Source organism: Patagioenas fasciata, chromosome 1, assembly GCF_037038585.1.
Source record: "Patagioenas fasciata isolate bPatFas1 chromosome 1, bPatFas1.hap1, whole genome shotgun sequence".
In the NCBI taxonomy this organism is placed as follows: domain Eukaryota; kingdom Metazoa; phylum Chordata; class Aves; order Columbiformes; family Columbidae; genus Patagioenas; species Patagioenas fasciata.
The window spans coordinates 30,909,736-30,932,283 of NC_092520.1; the positions used below are offsets into that span (position 1 = coordinate 30,909,736).

The 22,548-nt window shown below is 44.7% G+C and overlaps 1 long non-coding RNA gene across 1 annotated transcript; it reads left to right on the forward strand.

The window, feature by feature from the left end:
* Positions 1 to 3,848: 3,848 nt before the first annotated feature.
* LOC139827308 (uncharacterized) lies at positions 3,849 to 21,402 on the forward strand. Its single transcript, XR_011737831.1, has 3 exons — positions 3,849 to 4,739; positions 7,726 to 10,492; positions 20,452 to 21,402. It is a non-coding gene; the product is annotated as an uncharacterized lncRNA (long non-coding RNA).
* The last annotated feature ends 1,146 nt before the right edge of the window (positions 21,403 to 22,548 follow it).

Here is a 22,548-nt window from a genome sequence, read left to right on the forward strand (position 1 = left end):
ATATATATATATATATATAAAAGGAGGAGGACATAGTTTTGATAACTTTCAACAATATCTCTATCGGTGGTTCTTTACCATGAAAGACTACTGAGATGAAAGTGCTTCTTGTGGAATTATATTTCTTATGTTCCTGGGGGAAGGAGGACATATTTAAAGAAATTCTTATCACTTCATCTAACTGCATGCAACAAACAACTTTTTTTGAAGTTTGCTGTGTTTAAGAATTTTAACAGTAAAAGGCTGCTACCTTGAGCTTAATGTATGCTTGTTTTAAAATACAGAGAAGGCTATTTTCTTCAAAGCTGGTGTTTGAAATGGAAAACATTTTGGTAAATATAGGATATTCAAAACAGCTGCTAAATTCACCAAAAAATAGGAAAAGAGCCTGCTTTTATAGCTCAAGGTTGTTCATTTCTCATCTTAAACAGAGTAAGATGCATTTGTAATACTGTGCAATGTAACTACACCTCTTATGATAAAAATCAGAAAACTTGCTCTGTAACTGATGACACAGGGAAACTGTATAAAATAAGGGGGAAGAGGAGGTGTGAATAAAATATGATTACCGTCTGTTTATCAAAACGGGAAGAGAGCGCTGTTTTCACCTGAAAAAAAGTTCTGCAGCAATAGCTCATAAGAGAAGCATGGGTAGAGGTAAGATGTGCCACAGAAACAGAATGTGAATTAACTTGCGTCCCATGTCGTTTCAACACCAGGCAACAAACCCAGATGTTTCCCCAGATGTGTTCCCAGTCCCAGCTTTGCCCAGAGAACTGAGATGCAATACCTGTTTCTAAAAGTTGCTCTAGAATGTAATTTTCAGTTAAGGTTTAGCTATATACTTACCAGTAGCAAATTCATTTTAGTAAGAGTGAATCATGCCTCCCAGTGAAATGGTTCAGGTATTTCCACTAATTGTTTGTACCCGAATGTTTTCTTAATCTTTGATTGTTATGATTTAGATACCCTATATCTTTGAATGCAAAACTTTGTATTGACTAATCCTGTCTGTTTACTGGGCCTGTTTGAGATTATACCATGGCAGCAAATTACAAAGTCTGAACTAAACTTCATTTGCACATCCACGAATCAATAGAACTGACAGAGCATGTAACAGAAGTTACATATAGATCAGTTGTGCTGTTATTTTTATAATACTGGAAAATGTTTATGATGCTTCAGGGGTAGGTGAAGTCAGGTAGTACTATTTCAAGGAGCTTTAAATCCTAATTAGATACTATGAAGTTAGAAATACCTGTCAAGAATTGCCTGAAAAGGTCCTCTTCCGTAAAAGAATCATGCCAGGATGCAGCAACATACATGCTCTGCAAAGAGAAACTTTGTGATGTGCATTGAGTGTCTTAAATCTCAGTGAGAGCATTTCTGCTCCTGGGCTGACAAGAGCGTTCAGAGATGGCAGGACTTGCTATTCAGGTGCAAAAGTTCATGAGAATACAGACTTGTTTGAGTATTCAGGCTGTTTTTTTTTTTTGGGGGGGGGATGCACTACTGTGCATACAGCTGTGTACAAAAACCAAAAAATAGAAGAAACAGGGTCCTAGTGATTGGCGTGAATTTCTTGACCTTCCCTGAGTGAATTCTTAGATTATTTTTGGAGTATTCGCTCATCTTCTTTGTCAGTTTGTGTTGATGTTGCTTTGTACTCTGACAACTGATTGAGCTCGTGGCTGAGATAATGTCTCGCAAAGGCCCACAAGCAAATCAGCGAAACACAGATTCTTATGTGTCCCTCAGAATCCAGGCTTTGAGGCCCAAGGATTCCTCAAGATACCTCATGTGTTAAGAGCCAATGTTGCTTTTGGAAAGGAGGTTAATGATTACCTTTTGCTGTAGTGAAGGACCTGGTTGCATAAATATGTCCAGAAGTAATGCTGCAAAGCTATATGCAGGAAGCCTGCGGCAGAAATTTGGAATAGATCTAAGTGCCTTTTCACTGTTCCTTCCCTTGCCTACTTCCACAATAAAATACTTTTCAGGTTATCAGCACCTCAGACCTGGATTTCTAGAGAAAAGCTCAAAGGGTTAGGGAGGGCTCTCAGATGTACAGTGGCAGACCTTTGATTTTCTGGAGTGCTTCATGTAAACTCCCTTTTGGGACAGATCTTGGTGGCTTGAACATTGAAATTTTGTGTGTTGAATATTTGCAAGAACAAAGAGTTGTTAGGACCAATTCCTTCCTCAGCTGCCTTGTATGAGAAGCCTTTTTTCCCTTTTTTTCCCCCATCCAGATATTTTAGCTTTTCCTAGACCCTTTTCCAGCCCTGTGTTGGACCTAAGGAAGCCCACCTGATGTGGCTGCCAAGATGAGTCAGCAGAAGAGCTCTTTATCTCCCCACGTGGTCCAAACGTCTGACACTTCCAGGGAAGAGGAATAGCTGCTTAGACATTGGAATTTCCTTTGCTGCAGTCAAGAGAGGTGAGCTGGGGATTAGATAAGATTGAAAGAACATTTTTGTGGGGAGTCATCTGCTGAAACACCAGAAATTAAGTGTGAAGAGAAGAGCATAAATAAAATTAAGGTCACTTTTCCCTAATTCCAGAACATGTCAAGAAAAGAATTTATACCTTTGTGTATATGTATTTAGGCTGCACTGTGCCTGCAATGTAATTCAAGATAATACAGGGAGAGCAAAAATAGAAGCCAAGTCACAGCCATGAAAAACTCTGGCACGTTTAGCAGACAAGACAGTTCTAGCTTCAAGAAACATGAAGACTTGAGTCATATTTTTTGCATGCACTCACTATATTGGCAAGCAGTACATGTGAAAATCCCCATTGTTGAGAAATCTAAATTCCCTTTTGCCTTAAAATATCTGTGCTCAGTATAAGATGGCTTATGACCTTTTCATAAGAGAAAAAAAAGCATTATACTGAATAATGATTGTGGTAGTTCAGTGAGGGTTTTGTCTGGAAAAAGTGTAGCTCTAGGCCAAAGTAAACTCTGGCAAAATTGAGATAAGCTGGTGGAAGTGGCTTTTTTTCGTCTAAGTTGGTAGCATGCTCCAGACAAAGCCATCTTTTCCTGTATGTAGGATGGAAATAGTGCTTCCCACTTTGGGGGGATGTCAGGAGAACGAATCCAGGGAGTGTGAGGCAGCCGGGGCCATGTTCAGACAGCTTGTACCTGTCACAACTCCATCTCTCCATTGTCTGAGGAATCGAGTCTGAGCAGTGTGAATCACTCATGACTAATTTGAGTGTAGTAGTTATAAGTCCTAAATTAAGCTCCCTGAGTAGGGGGTGTGAACACACCTTCAGACGTTACAGTAAAGGGAGAGACATCTAATTATCTTAAGAGTCTGTATTTTGCCAGAAATTTCTTTAGGAGAGGACTGGGCTGCTTATAGCCCGTTTTCTTGCTTCTCATCTAATTTATCATCTTGTTTTCATCTGGTCTAAAGGCCCATTTTCCCACTGGTATTAAAAAAAGTGATACACCAGACATTGATTTGTTGCACGCTGACAATTCCCAAGTTCTTGGAAACTTTGTCCATACATAAAAAGTAACGGTTAACCTAACCCTATCAGCTAAACCCCTGATGGGAGACACATGTCATGCAGCAAAAGAGTTCTGCTGTTGCAGCTTGAATAATTTCCTCAAATGGAGTGAGCAGTAGTGACAGATGGCCTTTTTTTCCAGTATAACTCCATGTATTGCTGAAGTTTTTCTTTGCAGAGCCATGCTGGTCAGGATAAGGAAGCAAACTGAACTGCCTGGAGGCTTCTCAGTGGCATCAGCACACTGAAAGTTTGGGCTCCAGGGAGAGGAGCCAGAGCTGGACCGAATGGTGAGGGCAAACCCAAAATCCCCTGCATGTTCTGCATTTGCTGCTGCTGCTGTCCTGGTGGGGTGGCAAGAGTCAGTGACAGTCACTGGTGGGAAAGCACGCCTCTCTGGCAGGGCTCTGGCAGAGCTCTACCTTAAATATTTTGTCCCAGGTCACACCGAATGCCTGAATCAGGTGAACCACTTTTATCGGTGAGGAGAGGGAAGGGCTGGTATTTCCAGCTAACATAGCCATGCAAGCAGGAAGGAGCTTCTGGGCTAGTGAGTGTTAAAGTGTCAAAAACGTTGCTTGTAGCTGCATCACTGCTCGCTGCATTCAGGAGGGTTTTACTGAAATAGCTCCGTCCTCGCCAGACGTGCTTTGCAGGATGGCACACTGCTATTCCGGTATTGATAAAGTCGTCCTGTCGTGCAGACAGCCTTAATGCTGCTGCTATTCACTCTCCTCTGTAGAAGGGCAATCATAATATTTCTGTTCCCTCACCCTTTATCTTCATCCTGAGAGCCAGAGATGTCAGATCCATCCTGGGGAAGCAGCCGGGTCCCTCAGGTTTGCCTGTCAATTCGGCTCTACATCTGTCACTCCACAATGAGCCTCCCACTGAGGGCAGCTGTGGGGGAAGGTAGACTGTGACCTTGTGCAGCAAGGAACAGCTTAGCCGTACTTTTTTTTTTAGTACCTTATTGTTGCTTTCAGGATTGCTCTGTAAGAAAGTAAGTTCCCATTTAGGGCCATCTCTATTTCTGCCCTTTGTTTCTCTTCCTTCCTTATTTTCCTGTCTCTGAATGTAGCGACATGCATGATTTATACCAGTGGAAATCCTATTGCGTTGACGTAGAAGGATCTGCAGCTGCTGGTGTTACCCTGACTGGTGAATTGCTCAATGGCTTGGACTCCTCGTAGAGCCTGGAGTCATTTTGCACTAGAGTAAGTCACTCTGCAGTGGCCACTGCCTTGTTCCTCTCTCGGTCTCCATGATCTTGTTGTCATGTGGAGTCGTGCTCACGTGCAGCCAAGCTCCAGTTCTTTGTGTGCTCCAGAAAATATATCTAGCATAGTTTTCTAGTTAGTTCAATGCCCTTCTTAGCCACACTGCTTTCATCTGGTTCTGGTTTCCTTATCCTCTGAGGAGAGGAATAAGCATACGCCCTTATTTCTCAGCAAAATTACTTTGACCATATACAAAGATGCTACTAGAGCAATAACTGAGCGGAGCTGTAAGCAGGATGGCACTTAGAGAAGAACAGGCAGGAGGAGTCAAAGCTGGCCTGCAGGAAGGCTGAAAACAACCCTGATTTAGGTGCAGCTGGTCTCCCTGCCCACTCTGGGCTTCCCTTCCCTGTGCTGTACACACATTCCCAGTTGCATCAGGTTAGAACACAGACAGCTTGCTCTGGAAATGTGGTTACACAAATCCAGGCATGCCATGGCTGCATTACAAAACGGGTGATGTATTCTGATCCCATGAAGAGCACATTTAGATAACAGAGTAAATCAGTAATCAATAAAAATTCTAGACACATTTTCAGTTCAGTATGTCTCATCAAGGCCTTTTGTTGTTGTTTTAATCAGGAGAACATTAGCAAGGCTTTTTATTTTCGGTCTGTATGGGTTTGGAAAAGGTGCCTTTTTTCAGCAACCTTTGTCTGTGCTTTCTCCCAGTCTGTTACCAAAACCCATATTCCAGCAATATACAAAGTCCTGAAAGCAGTGCCCTGCACAGCACAATGTTCAGGCACTAAAAATTAACTTGAAAATGGCCTCAAATGCATTGCAAACCAGCATTAATTGCACAATGAACCTGGAGGGTGCCATGGGGCAATGGTTGATTGATGCCAGCCAGAGTCAGTAGCAAATAAGTGACAGCAAGACTGCCTTTTCCTCTTTCCCAAGTTGGAAAACTTGGAAAAGGCACGTGAAGTGTCAGGGGATGCTGTTCCCCGGACTAGGGGTAACGTGTATTTGTTGAGTTGCTCTTAGCCTGCTGTGTTGAAGGGCCTGCAAAAGTTAAAACACTCTCATTGGCTTATTCACACTGATGGCAGCATGTAAATCATGCCTTCTACCAGGATGTCAAGGGGACAGGATCTGGAATATACTTGTGCACTTATTATACCTTTTGCCCAGAGCATTGGTGGTTCTTGCTTAGGACATGATGCCTGAAGGTGGCTGAGGGCATCTCAAATTGCTCTGACTCTCCTTTAACTACCAGTAGCCACCCCATGTTCTTTTAAATGCTATGAAGATGACATCTTTTTTAAAAATGTCCATATTGGGTGAAGCTGAAAGTCTGCTCAGCCCAGCATACAGACTCCAACACCACGTCCGATGGGAGCCATAAACGCAGCAGCTAAAAGTGGATTTGTAGGGAAGACCACAGCAGACAGGAGGCCTGTGATGGTGCTTTCCTGAGTACCCTGTAATTATCCAGCCCTTGTGTAGTGCAAATCACGAAGCACTTCTCAGCACAAAGACCTGAGGTGTGAAGGGACAACCTCACCCAGGGAAGGAGCCTGTTGTTAATGGATTGTCCTGAAGGTGAGTGGTTTGAAACTCTGCAAGCTGAGGAGGAGCTTGGTTACGCCATGTTCTGGCCAAGAACTGCAAGTGCAGAGCCAAAACATAAATAAATAAATCATGCGGGCAACACAGAAGAGGCATCGCCACAGCGTTTCCACCTCAAAGCAGTAGCGGTCAGCTGTGACCCGTGCAGCTTTCCAGAAAACATCGTTCACTCTGCGGTCCATTCCCAAGGGAGTGTTTGGAAAAAGGTATTTAATATAGAAGAGAGAATAACTGTTTTGATCCCTGTTCCTGAAAAACAGGAAAAGGCATATAGCTCTTGTGCAGTAATTTCAGAGTCTTTGGAAAGACTCAAGAAATATTCATGTAACTGACTGAGAAGTCCACATTGGCACCAAGAAGGGTGTCCATGCTCATCCTCTTCCTCATGCTGGCAGTAGGCTTCATAAACTGTCATGAGCAATTCAGACCAGAAACACATTCAGCTGCAAAACACCAAGGAAAAAGTATGTTCAGCTGTTATGTTGGTTCTGAGGGAAGAAAATATGCCTTTTTTCTTTTTTTCTTTTTTTTTTTCCCTAGACAGAGCCTAAAGCCCAGTGTGCACACCGCTTTTTTGTTGTTCAAGAAAAAGACTACAGGATTTGGGAGAAGGGTAGAGTTTTCCTCTGAAACACAGAGGTGGAATTCAGGGTGGCATGCATGTGTACTTTGGCATGATAACATATTTCCCCCTTTTTGATGAATATAAGTTTTTGGTTGTAATATCTGCTTCCATGCTCGGTGAGGAGAGAGGCATAGGGGTTATAGAGTACTAGAAGAATGAAAGTGAAACAACTTTTGTGTTTGGATGGGGCCTGAGTGTCTGTCAGGAGCAGCAGTACAATCTGGGAACAGTTTTGCAGAGCTGCATGTTTCAGACTCATTCTACGCTGCAGATCTGTGGCAGAGATAGCTTTTTTGATTTTTGGTAATTCCTTTTCTAATGCTTTTTGATGGAGCAAGGTCCTACAATCGAAGGCATTTTGCTTTTCAATCTATTGAGAAAGTAAAACATTCCTAATTCCTGTTCTGAGAAGCACCATTGTATGGCCACATCTTTCATGTCAAAAAGGAGCAGGGACAAGAGCAGATTTGCAGAGCAACTGTGGTAGGACACATAATGCATCCATCTGTCTTGTAAGCTGCATAAAACCATCTCTCCTTCACTGACAAGTACCTGATTTTTTCAATGTATAAGTGAAAACGAACCAAAAACCATGCAGAAAAGAGCGACTTAAATGCAGATGCATTTGCATCCTTTCCAAGACATTAATTAGTTATGGCTATAAGCTTGTTAAAACTTGGAACCAAAACTTATTATCTTTTCTTTTTTTTTTTTTTTTTCCAGTGCAGTCTGAACACTGGCCCTGCAGGGTAAGGGAGGATTCAGCTCCATGGAGCCCCTTCTTTCCTGCAGCTGGGAAGGAGCTCATCTTGGTAATGAGTTTCTGGACACAACATAGAGAAGGGTCCCCAGAGAAATGCCTGCACAATGACGCTGAGCCTTCCTCCTGCAGTGCAGGCAGAGGCCAGCCTGGGAGTCAGCTGGAAGTCCAAGTCCTCCTGCCAGCTTCACAAGGGGATGACGAGGGACACCAGCAAGCAGGGACTTGCTCCTTCTCCAGCACTTTGCTACTATGTGAGGCTGCAGCAGTCAAATTGCTCCTGGGGGGGGCACAGCAATATGCCCCACCACTCATAAAAGCATTATTCTAAATAATGTTTAATAGTCATAAATAGTATTGCATATAAATCCATGGTACCATTTGAATACATTGCTGTTGAAATCTGATTTCTAATGCCTTTAGTGATGTTAATGAAGAAGAAAAAACTATTTTTTGTAATTACAGAAAACAAATAGCAATTCTGTCTGCTTTCAGACCTGTGAAAATAGCTACTAGCAACACTAATTGCATTTGCAAGAAGCATTCCTATTTTTTTCCAGTATATTCTAATGATTTTTTCTAATCATGGTAACCTCTTCGTAAATATCCTACAGTGTGCTAGCATAATTTTAATCAGCAGGCTTTGGTGGAAGATGAAATATCCAAATTAAGTGGTAAATCTGAGTATCAAGTGTTCTGGGGAATAGGCTGGTTTGGGACAGGGTGACCTTCACAGCCACTTTTTGAGATGAGCCCCATAAAAACATTTTTCAAAACCTCTGCAAATGAAATGAGCTAATGTAGCAGTTCACAGGAGAGGACAGACTCACATGAGATGAAACATAACTTAGTGGATGTTAATTCGCACCTATAAACTACTGTGCACAAAAGCAGCTGGGATTGAGTTCCCTGTTTCTTTTTGGCCATAAAATACAAGACAAAAAAATGGCAGCAATAATGGCTTAATCACCCTTTGAGAAGGGCTCTCAGCAGTAACTGAGCAGGGGCAGGGAGAGGAGACCTAGGGTTTCAGTTTAGCAGCAGCACCAAGAAGTCTGGCTACAGATGCCCAGAAAGGTGCTACTGATTCTGCTCTTGTCCCCATGCGAGAGCATGGCAGACCACACTTCTGCTTCAGCAATGAAATGGCATGTAATCAGTGAGGAACCTTGCTAAGACCTCGGTCTACTATTATTATTATTGTGTTTGCTGTCCGAGAAACCTATTTTAAGCTTGCCAGCCTCTCCGATGTGCATGCCCAGCAAACGCACTCAATGTTAATCTTAAGTAATGCGTTCCTGGGAGTGCTTTGAGTCTTCACACCCATTTTTGCTTGGAAAAGAGTGGGACACTTGAGAGGGTCAAGTTGCAGCCTGCCCCAACCCTTCGCAAAGTTCAGAGGAGTTGCAGTGCTGGGGTTCTTACCTCTGACATGTAGGTTGGTTCACCAGCTTCTCCTCCCTCCTGAAATCTGGCTCATTCTGGGCAGCAATCAGTCCTTTCCTTTTTTCCTTGTCAAATTCCCTGTAATGGCTTCGGAGCTTAGATGCAAACACCTTTGTTCGAAATGCAAAATGACAGCAGCAGATGCCTTTGTAGACAACAAAAGGCTTGAAGAAGGGCAGAGTAAATAAACAGCAAAAATTAAATATATAATATTGTCACACAGAGAGGAGCTTTCTCTTCAGAACGAAGCAATTAACATGTACGGGCTCATTCTATCGGGCTGGGAGGAAGCAGGAGGCACGTTATTTAAACGAATTGCCATGTAGCCCATGATTATCATTAGGATTCATTCAAACCCAGGCATTCAGTAAAGCTTCTGCTCTGCGGCTGGCTCCGAGCTGTCTTTCTATCAGTACCTATTGTTTCATAATCTCCCCATACTCAACTCTTTTTTTATCCCAACCAAGTCTGCCTTGTTTAATACCCACCCCAGTGACTAAGCCAAAGCGCGTTAACAATGCGTGGTTTCATTCGGCTCTTTTTCTCATGTTAGCTGAAAGAGAGATGTCTTCTCCCCTAATTGCAGAGGATCTCTTCAGCTTTGCGATTTCTGTATTGAAAGCTTGTTTAGGGGAAGGCGCGGGGTATACATAAATCTGAGAACTCACTGACAGAGCAGATAATTGCTCTTTCCCTCCAAGCATGGCAGAGCCCTCTGAAGCAGCTCTGCATGGGCAAGTATCCGCACAACAGACGGGAACCTTGCACAAGGCTCCGCAGCCACAGGCTCTCTTCCTCTGTCCCAGCCAGATGGTTTCCCTCTGCCGACAGCAGCCCTGCTCAGATGGGCTCTCTGGAACCAGATCTGGCCATTCCTGGCCAAACTCTGCCCAAGCAGACCCCATGTGGGATCTGCAGTCCAGGGGGACAGACAGGGACGCGCTGCCGAGGGCACAGCTTGGCCCTTGCACAGGCACCACCATCGCATGATTCCCACATGGAGGAAATCACTGTGGGGTGATTGCCCCTCTCCATTGCAAGAAGATGGGGCTTGTCACAAATATTTCCAGGTTTTAAAATTTGTTTTCTCCCTCTGTTAGGATTCAGAACAAAACTGACATCTTCTTGTTGTTTTGGGAGCCTTGACCTGACTGAGGGGGAATCTGCCTTCCCAAATGTCAGCGGGAGCAGCCTGGTCATCTCCGAGCAGCCCCAAACCTTGCATGGCCACCCTGCCTGTGGCGCCTCAGTGATGCCCCCTGCATTTGCAGTATCCTGTGGCAGGTGAGTTGCAGCACCAGGAATCCTATCCTTGCCCAAGCCCTGGCATGTTTAAATCTTCCTCAGCACCTTCCCTTGCCCTTTCTTCTCTTCCATGAATGTCTGGGCAGCCCAGCATGGGCTGACAGTATCCAGCAGCCAGGCCACCCCACCCCACCGCATGGACACACAGACTCACCATTGCACACCTGTCTCCTTTGCCAGGAACATGCTGCAAAACCCCAACCCTTCTGCAGAAAGCAGGCCCCATCATGATAGAATGATAAAATCATAGAATAGTTTGGGTTGGAAGAGACCTTCAAAGGTCATCTAGTCCAATCCCCATCTTCCACATCTTAATCTCTGTGTCTTTCCTAGTGAAACCTCAAAATGGCATTTTTAGGAGGAAATTTGGAGCAACCATCAGGGTGGATTAAACTGACTGGAGCTGGGTTGTGTTCTGCCTTTCTGCACATAGTGCTTCAAAGATGCACTTTTCACAGGTCAAAACCTCTCCACCCACAACTGAAAGGACAGCAAAGCACTAGGTTTATCAAATACAAAATGTAACATAAACAAATACATATTTCATATATAACGTGTCTACATAAACAAAAATTACACAGATTATATAAATCTGTATATACATTTAGAGCATTTATATATAAAACATATTGATACTACATTATAATAAACACAAATGCTTCTATACTATGTTCATATATTTATGTTTATAAAGATATATTATGGCTATGCAAGGTACTTAAGTCACTGCTTTTAGCTCAGATAAGAGTTTTTTAGAGTAACCTTTTCCCACATGTCCAAGAAGAGAAGCCTGTGCCCAGAGCTGGATGCTTGTGGTTCCCGTACCACTAATGGGGATGGATCTCAGAGGAGCTTTGATGTGGTGAGTTGGGAGACCTTTAGCAATTTCAGGCCCAGGGCTTTGCTTTAGATCACATCCTTTATGTGAGGGGAGAAGGTGCTTCCTCAGCTCAGCCCATTTGCTGGTGCCTGAAGCTGTCCCTCTGCAGATTAGGGTAACCTTGTGATAGCTCACATCTGACCAAGACAGGAGGGAGGACCATGTCCAGTGGGACAAGGAGCTGTGCTCAGCACAATGAACCATCACCCAAAGCAGGCGTCTCTGCCCCAGGCCCTCCAGAGTGGGCTTGTCTGGGCTCTTGTGACTGGACTCTTGCTGCTTCTGCTTTCCAAACATGAGGTGTGGCCCTAAGTCTGAACCATCTCCAAGCTTCAGCAGGAGCTTGGGCAGGATTTTGAGGTTCAAAACTCTGGGTTTAGGCTCAGGAGCTGTGGCCTGAGATAACCACAGCCGCTAAATCTTTCTCCAGAGCAGGACTTTGGTGTGGTACACCTCAAAAGGCACCTTCTACAGCAAAACAGCCGCTGGGTGCTATGGGACCCCAAAGGGACATGGGATCGTGTGCCATGTGTTATCTGCCCAGATATGCTCACCTGTGTTAAGTCAGCAAAAATGCTGAGTTGTGAGAATCAAAAATAAACCCGGGTACCTAAGAAGGCATTTTACCTTCAGTTTGAGCCACGAGAGGCAGCCAGCTGTGCTAACCCAGCCTTCCTGTCCTAAGGCTGCCAGGGTTAATACAGGCAGATGAACTCCTAAACAGAAAATGAGTGAGGAAAATATAAGAACCGAAATACCACTGTTTTGCAATTTCTGTTTTCTGAAGCAAGCAGACATCCTAACAATGATGTCTAAAGTCTGTGCTCCTTTCAGAAGGGAAAAGCCACAATCAAATACTAACAAAAGTGTCTTATCTTCATTGAATGTTGATTTGCCCACTCCTCATTTTTTCATCTTTATGCCTTGCTGGTTTTTAAATTCATATTTTCTGACATTTCTATGTATAATCTATAACTGAATTTCATAGCAGTTAATTCCCCAGGACATACAAATTGCAGAAAGGAAGCCCAAGAAATAAGTTCAGGGCATTCCTGAAGATGGACATTGCATGGCTAATGATTAACCATAATAAGTATAATAAGGATGATGACGGCTATGTTAAGAGTAACATGGCAAACAGTAGTGTAAATATTCTCCACTTAGTCTTTTCGCTTTTTGTCTTGATACTCGTTTTGCTTCTTGGAATGTCAATATTGAGAAAGAATGCACTAACACTGTAAATTACAAATCCATCAGTGCAAAAATATTGTGTTCCTGCAATTAGGATGTAAAAAAGATACTAATAACTTACTAGTTAGTTATTTTAAAAATATTTAAAGTTGCAAATTGGCATTAAATCAAATACTTCAGTGCTAATTGATTAATGTTAGCTTATCCGGGCTTGAAGAGAATTTTCTTCATCAGATGAAACCAGCACTAAGATGCAGCACAGCCGAAGCAGGGGCTGACTGTGGTTTCTTTGGCACAGCTGATGCCACTGGAGTCCAGCTTTCAGATTCTCAAGTTACTTGCACAATCCCAGCTCCTGTAAGGGTTGAACCTGCCACTCCATGTCCCAATGTTTTGCCTGAGGCTGGCTGGCTCTTGGTGTGAGATCCACAGCCCCACACGTTGCAGTGATGCTCCTGGTGCCTGCACAGACCTGTTGGAGCTCACCTGGCCCGGCGTCTTGAGACCTGGCGTGACCCAGCACACCAGTTCAGGGCATCCATGTTTCCCCTTCAGACCTGAGCTCTCCCCGTTGTCTCCCTTTGCAGTGGCCACAGCAGTGCCCTTTGGGGACAGGCATGTGGCACCTCACAGCCAACACAGAATCACAGAATCATTTTGGTTGGAAGAGACCCTCAAGATCATTGAGTACAAGCATTAACCTAACCTAAACCATGTCCCTGAGCACCTCATCTAAATGTCTTTTAAACACCTCCAGGGATGGTGACTCAACCACTTCCCTGGGCAGCCTGTTCCAATGCCTGACAACCCTTTCTGTGAATAAATTTTTCCTAATATCCAATCTAAACCTCCTCTGGTACAACTTGAGGCCATTTCCTCTCATTCTATCACTTGTTACTTGGGAGAAGAGAACAACACCCTCCACACTACAACTTCCTTTTAGGTAGTTGTAGGCAGCGATCAGGTCTCCCCTCAGCCTCCTTTTCTCCAGGCTAAACAGCCCCAGTTCCCTCAGCTGCTCCCCATAAGACATGACACATCCTGGGTCACCATGCTGGCCCAAAACTGGCTGCCCCAGAGGGATCAGCCCTTGTCCTCAGCATGGTGGAGAGGACAGATGGCACCATAAATCCTTGGGGTGGAGATACCCAGCTCTGGGCTCCAGGGTACAATGTTCTATTGCATCCAAGTAACTGTGAGTGGAAAGGGACTGGGGGGAGCAGGCACGGGAACAAGCAGGACAGCGTGGGGAGGTAGCTGCCACCCCACCAAGAACCAGGTGTTCTCTATAAGCATGAGCCACACAAGAGTTGCTCCAGGCTCCCTGTGACAGCAGAAGCTATGGAGACCTTCCTCCAGCTTAAACCAGACTCACCTCTTCAGCGCAAGCCTAACGGGGAGGTAAGGGGTTAAATCCCTGTGCCTTGCTCAGACAGAGTGTGATTTTTTTACAGCCCTGCTCTCTCCTCCTCCTTTCTACCCCACAGCCTTAAGATCGCACAGTTTTCTTTCATTTCAACTTGGGTTTATTCAAAAGAAATACAATTACTCTCTAGCCAATTTAAACAATTGTCAAATAACCTGCTGTGACCAGGCAGAAAGGAAAAATGTGGGGAAAAAATACCCTGCCCTCCCCTGCCAAGCCACCTTCCAAAGAAGATTCTGCTCCTCCAGCTGATAACAGGTGTCAGGTTGCCTCAGGATCCCTTGGAGATTTTATAAGATAATCCATCAAGGAAATGCATTACACAACTCTGAGCTCATAGATTTATCTGGGTGGCTGCCAGACACATGCATGCAGACATACAGCCCGGGCCACAGGCGGGACGACTTTGCTGGAGACCTGGGGTGGCTTTCATGGTCCTCACCCTGCCTGCAGACCTGCACAGCTGGAGCCTCTGCCCAGACAGAGCTCCTGGCCCTCACAGGGATAAAACCATGGGCGTCACTTCAGAAGAGGAGGTGGTGCTTTTTAGGGCAGCATCTGAGGAAAGCTGTTAATCCACAGCAGTGTGAAAGTTCTGGAGAAACCTGGAGACATTCTCAGCATATAAGAGATAGCATATAGTTATCAGATTTTCTTCTTTTGAGGAGCAGGTATAAAGCTCAAAATGTGATAAAACCACATTATTTTTGTATAACTTCATTTTTTTTTGCCACCCAGAAGAGGCACAAAAATGCAACAACTTTTCTCCCACGTTTTCCCCCAGGCACACTGATGTTTCCTGTGCAGCAGAAGCAACCCTTGTGCTTCAGTGTCTTCCTTGTAAGCCCACCTAAAATCCAACATTGTCAGCAGTTTAGCGTGTCCATCACCAGGAGACACTCAGTGCACTGAAAGTCACGCTGTTGTGAAATCACTTTGGCACATAATTCAACAAGTGTTGCTGCTTACTTAACCTTTTCATCCTGCATTACGCCAAGAGCCATGAATGCTTTTAAGACGGTGACTCGCATCCCTCAGCAATTTCCAAGGACACCATCTTCTCTTTAAAATAATGAATACGTGATTCATGGCCAATAATTTCACCATTTATATGTGCTTCTTTGCTGGGCTGAGGATATTTTAAAAGCCTTTGGCCCCAGAGTATGTGCATTTGTGCTAAGAGGATGAAGCTGATGGGCACAGCCTGTACAACCCACACGCGTTGCTCAGGCAGGCTGGTGTGTGGTGGCTAAAGGAGGCAATTTACCTTTAATCTTCCTACTTTCTCCCCAGTTAAAATCAATACCAAAAGCAGAGGGGATGCGCTTGTGATTTGGCTTAAATCTGCTTCTGATCTGGGTAAGCTGAGTGGAGATCAGGCATTTTTATGCCATGGCATGTGGTTTCTTATGTATAAATCTATCATTTCAAGGACAAGTTGGAGAAAGGAAGGTGAGGGAAAACAACATCAGAGCCCATCAGAGTGGTCAAAAAAAATCCTATGCCAGCCAAACTCACCACAAAGAAACCCAAACGCAACAAAACCAGCCACCAGTACCCTGAACCTGTTAAATCTAAAGATAAAAGATGATGCTTGGAAAGCAAATTTGGTTCTCTGTTCTCCCCTGTGTTGGATCCCTGCTGCTCAAAAAGAGATTTGTAGGACCAGGGCATGAGTTTTGCTGAATGCCATGATGAAAATACAGTAGATGATAAAGGTGAGCTCGTGGGATCTGCCAAGGTGACAAAGAAGGGGCCTGGTGCCACCAAGTGCAGGGCAGATCATGGAGCAGAGCAGACACTCTGCCTTTGGAGCAAAAGTGTAGTTAAAACTCATGGGTCAGTGTTTGAAAAGGGATTGACATGACGTTACCCATTATTTTTAAGGGTACGTAGAAGAGGAAAGGTGGCAACCAGTCTAGGTCTGATTTGTGGCCCCTCCCTCTCTAGCCGTAAGCATCTGCTGCGGGTCCTCTCCCAATTTTTGGCTTCCCACAGGTGGCTTAAAAAGCCAGTTCCTTGAGCTGTGACTGGGCTGGCACCTTGGGAAGTCACCGCTGTAACAGTCTGGTTCAGACATACACCTGTGACAGTTATCCAGGTTGCTGCTGATGTTTCTTATGCCCACCACCGTGGCATCACTCTGACTGGTCTTTGCAGAGGTCTTCTACCAATCTGCCAGAAATGCAACCTGGGCAGCAATTAAGGAGAGGTGATGAAAGGCATCTGCCCTCTAATTCATTGTTTCACTTCTTGGCATCCTTTTGGGGAATGAACTGAAATGTAGACACTAAATAAATACTCACTGTGAGGGATTCATTGCTGATTTTATGCTATAAGGAACTTTGAAAAATTACAGCTCCAAATAACATATGTATATTGGTCAAATATATCTAAGACGTGAAGTTTTAATAGCTGCATTCATCCTCCTGAATTGCATTACTACTAGATTTACAAAATGCATTCATATTTCATTTTCTCCCTACCAATATGGGTTTCTAATGATCTACACAGAAATCTTATAATTTCTGTCTTAACTGTTAATTTTAACAGTTAAATGTAAAAGGGAAGGCGAAGACTGAGTGGCCTTCTTCTCTCATCATAATCCAGAAGGTTTTCCCCTCCAGCTTCAGGACTCCAATGTATATTCCCAGTGCTTGATATTACTCAAAAATGTAACTGTAATTTTTAGCAAATCACCATGAGTACCTTTGTTTGGGACAAATCCCCAAACCTGCCAGCTATCAAATCAAATATTTGCATCCAACTGCATCTCAGCCTTCTGAGCCTCTGTGGTAAGCAGAGGTGTTTATTCTGGCACTTTCCCCACAACAACCTACGAGGTTTCAGATATAGCAGCCATCAGTCAATGCAGGTTGAGCATATTTGGAGCAGAGAGACCCCCTGCAACTGCTGTCATGGCTGTAAGATTCAATTAAAAATCACAATTATCTTTTGTAGCCTGCAGCACCGTTATCTCTTCAAATACAAGGAAGCCCTATTCCTTTTACATTGATGGCAATGCCAGGGATTCACCAAGCATGCTCTATACAATATTTTTTTTTTAAATAAAATCTGTAGCACTAACATAATTATCTGAACTCTCACTTATTACCTGGAATTACAGGAATAAGCCGGTGTCGATTTTCTGCCAGGGGAGGAATTCCCCGCAGCCAGGAGGGTGGGTTTTTGTTTCTTTTCCACTTGGTCTCCCTCTTGTTTTAATCCCAACTTGCCGAGTGCTGACAAGGGATGTGGTGCTGTGCAGAGTGGAGGGGAACAGGAGCTCAGCATTTCACAAAGCCAGCAGCACTCCCAACCAGGGACAAGAGGGAGCAGAGGGCGAGGGCCTTGCCCAGGGGCTTTCTGAAGGGGCTCCACCCAGCGGTCCCTCCAAACGGTGGCCCCTGACGCTACCATTTTTCAAAGTTGACCAAGAAGTCTCACAGGGTTTTGGGGTTTACCACTGTTGTTTTTCCTCCCTGCTTGGTTTTACCTTGGCAGCAGAGGAACACTGAGTTGCATGGCTGCAGGTTTGCTGGAGGGCTTCTTGGAGGCCCTGGTGGTGTCTTGCTTAGTAGCTGGCTGTGGGCAGGAAAAATAGCCTGGCAAAATAAAAACCAACCAACCAAACAAAAAACAACAAACAACAACAACAACTAAAAAAACAACCAACCAACCAAAAAACACAAAACAAAACAAAAAACCCCACCTCTCTCCCTTTTTCTCTTTCCCCCCTGGATCAGTTCTCTGACCTGGCTCACCACCAATCTGCCAACTGCCTGTACTGGTTTGTGGTGGGGACCCTCAGGGAAGCAGAACCAGCCCTTGCGGCTGGGCTGGTAGGGGGGATGCTGCCCTCCGAAAAGGCAGCACCTCCCTCCCCACCTAAAAAAATTGGGATAAAATACAAATTTCAGCTAAATTTTAGTAGCCACACCAGGCTGGCTGACACCCAGTTCAACTCAGCTAGATTTTACATTGACTGTGTTGAATCATCATAAAACTATCTGCAACCAAATGCTTACAAAAAGCTCCCTCCTCTCTCAATTACTCCACACTCACATTTTTTATCTGTGTTATGTTGTCATCATCATGCCTTAGCTTAGATAGAGCGTTGCCAACACTCATGCTGTTTGAGGTTGCACTTTAAATCCACTGCAGCTTGACAAGCAGTGAAGTATGAATTATAGCACTCATTAGTTTTCTTTTGTCCTTCTTTCCCCTCTTTGCTTTCCCTCCTCCTCTCCTCTCCTCTCCTCTCCTCTCCTCTCCTCTCCTCTCCTCTCCTCTCCTCTCCTCTCCTCTCCTCTCCTCTCCTCTCCCTCTCCCTCTCCCTCTCCCTCTCCCTCTCCCTCTCCCTCTCCCTCTCCCTCTCCCTCTCCCTCTCCCTCTCCTCTTTCTTCACCATTTTCCTGCCTCTTCTTGCCTCTGCCTGCTTTTTCTTCTTTCTCCCTTGTCTTGCCTTGCCTTTCTTTGTCTTGCTTTGACTTTTTCTTGCCTTTCCCTCTTTTGTTTTGCCTTGCCTTGCCCTTCAGTCCTGTGCCTTGCCTTGCCCTCTTTTCTCTCTTCTTTTCTTTTCTCTTTTCTCTTTCTTTTCTTTTCTTTTCTTTTCTTTTCTTTTCTTTTCTTTTCTTTTCTTTTCTTTTCTTTTCTTTTCTTTTCTTTTCTTTTCTTTTCTTTTCTTTTCTTTTCTTTTCTTTTCTTTTCTTTCCTTTCCTTTCCTTTCCTTTTCTTTTCTTTCCTTTCCTTTCTTTTCCTTTCCTTTCTTTTCCTTCCTTTTCCTTTCTCTTCTCTTCTCTTCTCTTCTCTTCTCTTCTCTTCTCTTCTCTTCTCTTCTCTTCTCTTCTCTTCTCTTCTCTTCTCTTCTCTTCTCTTCTCTTCTCTTCTCTTCTCTTTCTCTTCTCTTCTCTTCTCTTCTTTCTCTTCTCTTCTCCTCTCCTCTCCTCCTCTCCTCTCCTCTCCTCTCCTCTCCTCTCCTCTCCTCTCCTCTCCTCTCCTCTCCTCTCCTCTCCTCTCCTCTCCTCTCCTCTCCTCTCCTCTCCTCTCCTCTCCTCTCCTCTCCTCTCCTCTCCTCTCCTCTCCTCTCCTCTCCTCTCCTCTCCTCTCCTCTCCTCTCCTCTCCTCTCCTCTCCTCTCCCCTCCCCTCCCCTCCCCTCCCCTCCCCTCCCCTCCCCTCCCCTCCCCTCCCCTCCCCTCCCCTCCCCTCCCCTTCCCTCCCCTTCCCTCCCCTTCCCTTCCCTTCCCTTCCCTTCCCTTCCCTTCCCTTCCCTTCCCTTCCCTTCCCTTCCCTTCCCTTCCCTTCCCTTCCCTTCCCTTCCCTTCCCTTCCCTTCCCTTCCCTTCCCTTCCCTTCCCTTCCCTTCCCTTCCCTTCCCTTCCCTTCCCTTCCCTCTCTTCTTCTCTCTTCTTCTCTCTTCTTTTCTCTTCTCTTCTTTTCTCTTCTTTTTCTTTTTCTTTTTCTTTTTCTTTTTCTTTTTCTTTTTCTTTTTCTTTTTCTTTTTCTTTTTCTTTTTCTTTTTCTTTTTCTTTTTCTTTTTCTTTTTCTTTTTCCTTGCCCTCTTTTCTTTTGCATTGCCTTGCCTTGTCATTCATCCTTTTTCTTGCCTTGCCCCTTGCCTTGCCCTTTTCCTTGCACTGATGAAGAAAAGCTGAGAAATCCCTGAAGACAAAGTAAAACTCAGGTCTGGCTTAGCTCCACACCTGGTGCTGGACACCAGCAGTTGGTGAGTCCACCAGCAGGTGGTTTGGTTGTCCCTGCCCTGGGATGAACATCCATCAGTGGATGCCGGGTTCACGAACAGCAGCCAGCTGCAGTTGTGCCTCTGGGATGCAGCTGGACACCTCACGCCAAGCTTGGAGGTGATGGATCCCGATCTCCTCTGGCAGGGCCCCAGCAAATCCAGCGCAAAGCGTGGCATCGCTCCATCCTTGCCACTGAGCCGTGAGGCCTCGGTCACCTTGGCCAGATCCCACAGGGATGGACCTGGGTGCCCTTGTGCCAGCCAGCCCACGAGAGCAGGGCAAGGAGCTGAAGACACTTGCATTTCAGCAAGCTCACTCACAGCTGGTGAGATGCCATTGTAGCAAGTGGTTGTCGTCACCCACTCTGCTGGTTGCAATAATAAAAAGAGACAATTTAGAGCTGTACAGCTCCAACTGGGAGTGTTTCCCAGCTCCTGGCTCTGCATGTGCTTCTCAGCCATGCCCCGGCTTTGCACTGTGTCATGCAGAGCCTGAAAGAAAAACAAACAAAAAAAAAATACATGTAGTTACCATGGGAAATTGCAGGGAGAGCACCCATACCGCCAGAGAGGATGCCCAGGGGAAGACACTCCTCTGGGGACCTCCTGTTCTTTCTCCTCCCAGCTGGCCATGGGGGTGAGTTTTCCTTTCCCTTCTGTTTCTCTCTTTTTATTTTTGTATCTTTCTTCAAAAGCAGCTATTACCTCTGGAGTCAATGCACTTCACCAGCTCCAGACCTCGTGAATAAATCTTCGCATAGGTCCAGGTGTCTCAACATCCTCCACACAACATCCTGGGAGAGGCTGTGAGCAGCTGAGCACCAGCCAGCAGGAGAGCACGTGCAGAAAATGGTGCCCATCTTCCCATGGGACATGATGCCAACCAGGCCCTGATACTCCTGCATTGGGATCACGCAGGGGTGAGCTCCAAGTGTGATGCAGAGCTGAGCAACCAGCATGCGAGGTCCATGTGATAGCTGGTGGCCTGTGGGAAGAGGTCCATCCAGGCACAGCCTTGCTGGAGCACCCTCACTGAACAAAGTCCAGGTCCATCAGAAAGGCAGAGAGCTATGAGCAAAGACACTGTCTGTGTAGTTGATTCTTCCTTCATTCTACATTATCTTCAAATACTTGAAGTGGCATCAAAGATGAAAACGAATTCCTGGTTTTAACCAAAACAACTCACAAGGCTTCCTGTTTTGATTAACAGCTCCAGTCCAAAGGGAGGATGCAGGAATATAGAAAACAAGGCTAGGGCACATTTTCCTGCCTCCTTCTTCTGTAACACCATTTCAGTGGTATTTTGCTGGGAAGAGTGATGTCTGATGTGTTCCTTGTGTACGTATCATTAGAAAGCTGTTCAAAAGGATGGATGCAGGATACCCGCTTTAAAAAGTGACAGTGTAAAAATAGCATTCCCTCACTTGACATACCTGATCAAGTAGAGCAGACCTGTGTCCAGAAAACAGCCATTTACTTTCATGACCAAAGCCAAACCCCCTCTCTTCAAGCACGCACCCATATGCTTAGCCCTACATGCGTGTGGTGTCTGGTTTATTCAGTCAAAATAGCAACGCACATTGTTATTTTCAGGATTTGAGAAGCTATTGCCATGGGGACTGATGATCCAAATAGATCCTGAGATCAGATCACAGGAGGTTTTAAAATAAAATTGCCATTTCTGCCAATAATCATGTGAAACTGGCTTCATTGTGTAAGTATAGGGACTTGCCGTTTTGATGATTTCTTACCAACTGAAGTTACTGAAACAAGAATATGATATGTTTTCCATAACAGCTTGGTATCACATGTATAATTATTTGCAGGCTTTAAATATGTAGAACATTTCCTCAAATGAGCAGGAGATGGTGGCAATAGTCAGCTGTACTTGGTACCAGGAGCATAAATACACATGAATTTTCTTCCATCAAGGCACACAGAGGGAAGTGTCCCTTGTTCCAAATTCACATAGCACCGCATCTGGGACTTTTTTATCTCTACGGCAAAACAAACTATTATATGCATATATATAAACTTATACTGGAGTGGAAACTAAAACTTATTTTGCAGAACAGAAGTTATTAGAACCTGCCTCTACTTCTGCGTAATCTCTGCAGCAAACCAGTCTCAGGCTGTGCTATCAGCTCTTGCAGAGGAAGCAATGTCAGGGCAGGTTAATACTTGGATATGAGAGCACAAAAGAAAATCCGCCTTTCTAAGGATACTGTAATCAGAGCTGCATTAACCAGGGACAGAGACAGCCTGCTCTGGGTGGGTGCGGGGAGGTGCTGGTTGCACAACATGCACACAGCGTAGAAACGCACATCATATTGCTGGGACCGAGGGGAGTGGTGGGGTCCAGAAGCCACCTCAGTAAATCTTTGCTGTGTCTGTCGTAACTATTTGCATTAAATTGTCTTATACAAAAAGTTCTTAATCTAAGTTGGTGAAATCAGATCAAATCCAAGTGAAGGCTCCTGATAACCTTTAACAGTGTGAGCATCAAGTATTTTGGTGTCACTGCAATTCCACTTCAAGACAACTTCTGCTCAACAAATGCCTATATTCTGCAGTGCCGGTGTAAGTCCTGCAGCTCTCGGTGACTGTGTTTGGGAGAAGAAGTGTATTGCTAACACGTGCCAAAATCTGAAATGGGGCATCGTGCTCTGTGGTAGTAACATGCTGGCTATTCACATCTGTGCTAGCTAAATACATCTGGCTAATGTGGATTAAACCACCATTTCCCCATCCCTGCATGGATGTTAACACGTCAGCTAATGTGTATCACTCAGTTC